A 6,066-nucleotide genomic window follows, 5' to 3' on the forward strand; every position below is an offset into this window, starting at 1 on the left:
TGAAAAATGCTTTTTAAAAAATATTTTCTTTTATTTTTTGAGAGAGAGACACAAAGCACAAGCAAGAGAGGGACAGAGAGAGACAGAGACAGGCTCCAGGCTCCGAGCTGTCAGCACAGAGCCCGACACAGGGCTTAAACCCACAAGCTGTGAGATCATGACCTGAGTGGAAGTCAGATGCTTAACCAACTGAGCCACCCAGGTACCCTAAAAATGTTTCTAATAGGCTCAGAAGTAGACTAGGTACAGGTGAAGAAGAATCAGTGAGCTTGAAGATCTGTCAATAGAAACTTCCCAGTGAAATGAAAGAGAAAAAAGAATGAAAAAAAAATTGAACAGAATATTTAATAACTGTGGGACAATTACAACAGATGTAACGTAAGTTAATGGGAATTCCAGAAGGAGAAGCATGAGAGGGAAAGCAGAAAAAATATTTGAAATAACATTGACTTAGAATTTTCCAATATTACTGAAAGAAATTAAACCATGGAGTCTAGAAGCTCAAAAAAATACCAAGTCTGATAAATACCAAAAAATCTACACCTAGGCACATTGTACTCACACTGCAGAAAACCAAAGACTAAGACAAAAATTTGAAAGAAGAGAGAGGAAAAAAAAAAGATACCTTACATACAGGACAAGTATTACATCAGATTTCTCATCAGTAACCATGTAAGCAAGAGAGTGGAAAGAAATATTCAGAATTTTGAAAGGAAAAAAACAAAACAAAACAAAAACACCAACCCAGAATTTTGTACCCAGCAAAATTATCCTTCCAAGTTACATAAAGGAAAAATAAAGACTTTCTCAGATAAAACCTGAGGGCAGTTGTCACTGGTAGACCCCACACTGAAAGAAATGGGAAAAGTTCTTCCAAAGAGAAGGATAAAAAGGATAAAGGGATCAGAAACTCAGATCTATGTAAAGAAAGAGTCAGAGAAGGAATAAATGAAGACTCTGAGGTTGTCCTCGGAAGCTCTTCCTGCCAACAGTGTTGAATTTGAACTGAACCCCATGCTCCTGGAAAACAGCAAAGAATAAGAGATACCCCACCCGTACTTTGACTTCTGGAAGATGACACTGCAAAGAACCCCTCCTCCACGTATGACTTAGGTAAGACTCACAGGAACTCCCTTTTGATTACCCAGGACGACTCCAGACACAGACCCTCCAAATTCCCATTCTTTGCCTCATAAATGAGCTGAATTATTTTGTCCCCACTGATCAACGGGAACAAAATGCTTGTTTATCAAACTTTGGTTGAGCTTCTCTCCTGCCCCCAGGTGCTTGAACATCGGCCCACCCTCAGCCTGAGCCCGTTGACAACCCCTCCTGAGAACTAGGCTGACCTCAGAGGAAAACATTCCCTGATGTACTATCCTATCATGCTCCCCCTTTCATTCACTCCCCCACACCTGGATCTTTCTCACCTTGTTTACCCCTCTTTATCAAAGACAACCCCTGTTTGCCTAATTCTGGAGACACTTGCAGATGTTATGGTCATGACAGTGTCCCCATTTCCATAGTCTCCATCCCCCTATTGCAACAGCTTCATCCCCCTCATGCTACACCCTACCCCTTGTAATAATCGTTTTGAATAAAGTCTCTCTTAAGTCCAGACTTGTTTCTAATTCGACATGAAATTTGGCTTCTGCTTTGCACTGGCTCCACATCAGAGCCTGCCAAGCTCACTCTCCCATCCCTAAGAGATCAGCTCTAGTCCCGTCCAGTCTGAGCAAGTTTCTGGAAGAGGCTCCCTTTGCTCTTCTGTGCTTACAACACCAAGAGCTTTGGCTGTCTTGCTCTTCACGCATTTGAACCAAAAGACACAGATCTCTGCATCTGTTGCTGTGCTCTATCTGTATGTACTCTAACAGTCTGAAGGGTTTTTTTTTCTTTCTTTCTTTCTGAGTAAAAAATTCCTTACCTGTTTCTTAGGCAAACATTGGATTTTCTTTTTTTCACAGAAGCACGCTTAAAATTTTACAATTAACCTTGCCTAGCATAGGGCATCCTGGCAATACTTTGAGGTGGAGAATGAGAGTAACATTTGCTAGGGAAAAAAACAGGCTGTATGTTTTGTAGAGAACTGAACATATTTAATTAAATCAAAAAATAGTTTTTGGAAGTGAGTGTTGCTGATTTTATTATCAGGGCTGTGATGAAATCGGCTTGCTCTACATTCAAATTATGGAATATCCTGTAATTTTGGATGTCTCAAGCAGTTTTAAAAGAGGCCATGTTTTCAGGTTGCCAGGAAAACCAGACAATGCATATCCCATGTTTATTTAGTCATTCAGATTATGTTTTGTTAAATGCCTCCCATACGACAGGTAGTATGGCCACAACGAGAAAACAGCAGCAGACAAATCAGACATGGTTCCCTCCTGAGAAGCTCACTAAATCACTTTTTATATTACAAATCTGACAAGTTCTGTCAAGGAGGACTAACCCGCCACGGGGTAAGGAGTTGAGTGGGGCAGGGAGGGATGAGTATGGCTGGGGTGTCAGACAGCTCCAGTCAAAGAAAACCACTCTGTTGTTAAGTGAGCGATGGAGAGATTCGCACCTGGTGCCCAAGGGCTCCACCTATATGGTGAGCATAGGTATGAATCTATGAGCAACTAGTACAGTATTTGGCGTGAACTAAACACTCGATATTTAGGGCGGGAATAAATGATCGTCATCAGCACATTACAGTATACACCTCAAATTTTAAAAGCTGTCCAAAGAAATTGAGGATTACTCATTTAAGAATTAGGGAACCTGGGTAGTTTAGTCGGTTAAGCATCTGACTTCGGCTCAGGTCGTTATCTCACTGTTTGTGGGTTCGAGCCCTGCGTTGGGCTCTATGCTGACAGCTCAGAGCCAGAAGTCTGCTTCGGATTCTATGTCTCCCTCCCTCTCTATCCCTTCCCTCCTTTCTCTCTCTCTCCCTCTTCTCTCTCTCTCTCTCAAAAATAAACATTAAACAGGGGCGCCTGGGTGGCGCAGTCGGTCACGCATCCGACTTCAGCCAGGTCAGGATCTCGCGGTCGGTGAGTTCGAGCCCCGCGTCAGGCTCTGGGCTGATGGCTCGGAGCCTGGAGCCTGTTTCCGATTCTGTGTCTCCCTCTCTCTCTGCCCCTCCCCCATTCATGCTCTGTCTCTCTCTGTCCCAAAAATAAATAAAAAAGCGTTGAAAAAAAAAATTAAAAAAAAAAAAATAAACATTAAACAAAATAAGAATAAAAGAATTAGGAGGAGAGATATATTCAGGCATCTCCTTGGTATTTTTTGTTTAAACTAGGAGATTGTGCTTCAGAATGATCTGTTTTTGAAGGATCTGTTATTTACATTTGGCTATTGTAATTATTCCAAGATGAACTGAGGAAACATTTTGGGAGAAGGGAATGGAGAAGGTGGGCATCTGGAAATTTAAACAGAATGTGAAAGCAAAACACATAAAACCAAAATCACACTCAAAGTAAAAACCACTCAAATCTTCGTCATTCAACATGTATTTGGTGTACATTTATTGCGGTTAGCATGCTAACCCGTGGGTGTCACTGAACACAAAATGGCAAACGGCCCTAGAATTTGGATTCCAGTGCAGGAGAGAATCAGTAAATAAGTAAGTATATAAGAAAACAAAGTAAGTTCTGGGAGCTTGAAATACTGCGCCTTTGATAATTATACTATAAAGTGAGGGGTGAAATATATGTGTCCCTCATTTCTTTGCTGCATCCTCAGAGAAAATCCCTAGTGATTTGGGGCAGGGAGGGCGGTCTTGGATGCACTTTTGTTTCTAGGGGTTTTTTTTTTTTGCTCCCCCAGGGGCAGCAAAAAGACATGGCTTGAGTGGGATATATATCATCTTCCTTTAACAGTTCCAGAAGTTACCTTTAAGCCAACCCCAGAATACATGTCATCTAAACAAAATAGATAATGTGCTTTGCAAGCAACCAGCCTAAATTCCCAGATTACTCCTCCAATTCCAGACCCTTCTATGTAATTTGTAGCTATCATTCACACAGAGAAATATAAGCACACAACTGTGTTTGGGAAAAAAAAAATGAGATGGCAACCTGCACATTCTTCTACAACTTTCCTTTTCACCCACCAGCCGTAAGTATACCGAGAACACATATGCAAGTCAGTCCACATAAATCTGTGTTGTGCTACGTTTGTGGATGTACTACAGACTTTTCAACCTTTAATATTTGATTGTTGTCAATTGTCTGACATCCAAACAATGCCCCAGTGAGTATTCTTATACATCATCATACCATATATACTGTGCTGTTGTATCTATAAGACAAATTCTCGGAAGTGAGATTGCCAGCTTACGGGATGTAAAAACTTAAAATGCTGATAGGCAAGGCCAAATCAACCCTTTGCCGTAACACTTTATTAGTAATTTTTAAAATAATTGTTAATCTAAAAGGAAAATACACACACAAATGATTATTATTTAAATATGCATTTCCTAGTTTATTAGTGAGGTTTAGATTCTTTTTTCCATTTTTTTTTTTCAATCAGTTGTATTTCCTTTGTGAATTGCAGATGTATATTCTTTGCTCATTTTTCTATTGGGTTGTCTTTCTCTTATTGATGATTAGAAACCCCCTTTTTTTTAGAAACTCTTTCTATAGTAGAGATATTAATGCCTTGCATGCTAAATATTGCAAATATTTTCCCCGAAAGTTTTGTCTTTTATTTACATAGACAAATATATTAACCTGCTCGTTTGTACCAGTGCTTCTCAAACTGTGGTTGGTGGAACACCTTACAAGAGAATCACATGGAGTCCTAGTTAAAAATGGGGGTACTGGGGCCCAAGCACTGTACGAGAATTTCTGGCATGACACAGGATTTTGTGTGTCTTATCAAATCTCCAAATGGTATAACCACTGGCTCGGGGTCTCTTATTTTTATGTCTTACATGATTATAAAAAAAGCATATGCTTTTGAATATAGATTTCAATCCATCTTAAATTTACTTTTGTTCCTGTTACGATGCCACAAATTTTTTAATTAACTGTCTCTATTTTTTTTAATGTTCATTTATTTATTTTTTGAGAGAGAGAGAGCGTGCACAGAAGCAGAGTAGGGGTAGAAAGAGAGAGACACAGAATCCAAAGCGAGCTCCAGGCTCTGAGCTGTCAGCACAAAACCTGAGGCGGGCCTTGAACTCACAAACTGTGAGATCGTGACCTAAGCCAAAGTCAGATGTTTAACTGACTGAGCCACCCAGGTGCCCCAACTGTATATTATTTTTAAGTGTCTCTACTTTCATCATAGGAACAGCATTTAATAAACCATTCTTTTTCCACTAAAACATCGTCTTTATCATTTACTGTAGAGTTTCTCACATTCCTGTAGTTTTTGAAAGAAACAGCTTACATTTTTTTCTAAAATATTATGTATTTATAAAGAATTCACAACATGTAGAAAAACACTTAGGAGAAGTTTTTAAAAATCCAACCTGTAGTACGTTGACTAGTGTCCCCCAGAATTCATGTCCACCCCAGACACAGGGTCTTACTTGGAAATAGGGTCTTTGTAGTTATAATTAAGATGAGGTCATACTGGATTAGGATGGGTCCAAACTCAATCATTGGTGCCCTTATAGAAGACAGACACACAGTCAATACCATGTGAAGACAGCAACAATGATCGGAAGCCAAGGCATGCCACGTTTTGCCAGTAACCACTGGAAGTTGAGAAGCACAGAACAGATTCTCCTCCAGAGATCTCAAAAGAACCAAGCTTGCCAACTACCCTGATTTTGGACTTTTGGACCCCAGCACTGTTAAGTGAATAAGTTTCTTTTGTTTCATGCCATGAGTTTGTGGTGCTCTACAAAACCAATGTATCAATGAATCAGAAATAACTATCTTTGGGGCACCTGGGTGGCTCACTCGTTGGGCGACCAACTTCACCTCAGGCCATGATCTCACGGTTTGTGAGTTCGAGCCCCGCCTCAGGCTCTGTGCTGACAGAGTCTGGAGCCTGCTTCGGATTCTTGTGCCCCTCCCCCACTTGTGCTCTGTCTCTCTATCAAAAATAAATAAATGTAAAAAA

The sequence above is a fragment of the Panthera pardus genome, unplaced genomic scaffold (assembly GCF_024362965.1).
Source record: "Panthera pardus isolate Hobbes unplaced genomic scaffold, ASM2436296v1 HiC_scaffold_1, whole genome shotgun sequence".
Taxonomy (NCBI): domain Eukaryota; kingdom Metazoa; phylum Chordata; class Mammalia; order Carnivora; family Felidae; genus Panthera; species Panthera pardus.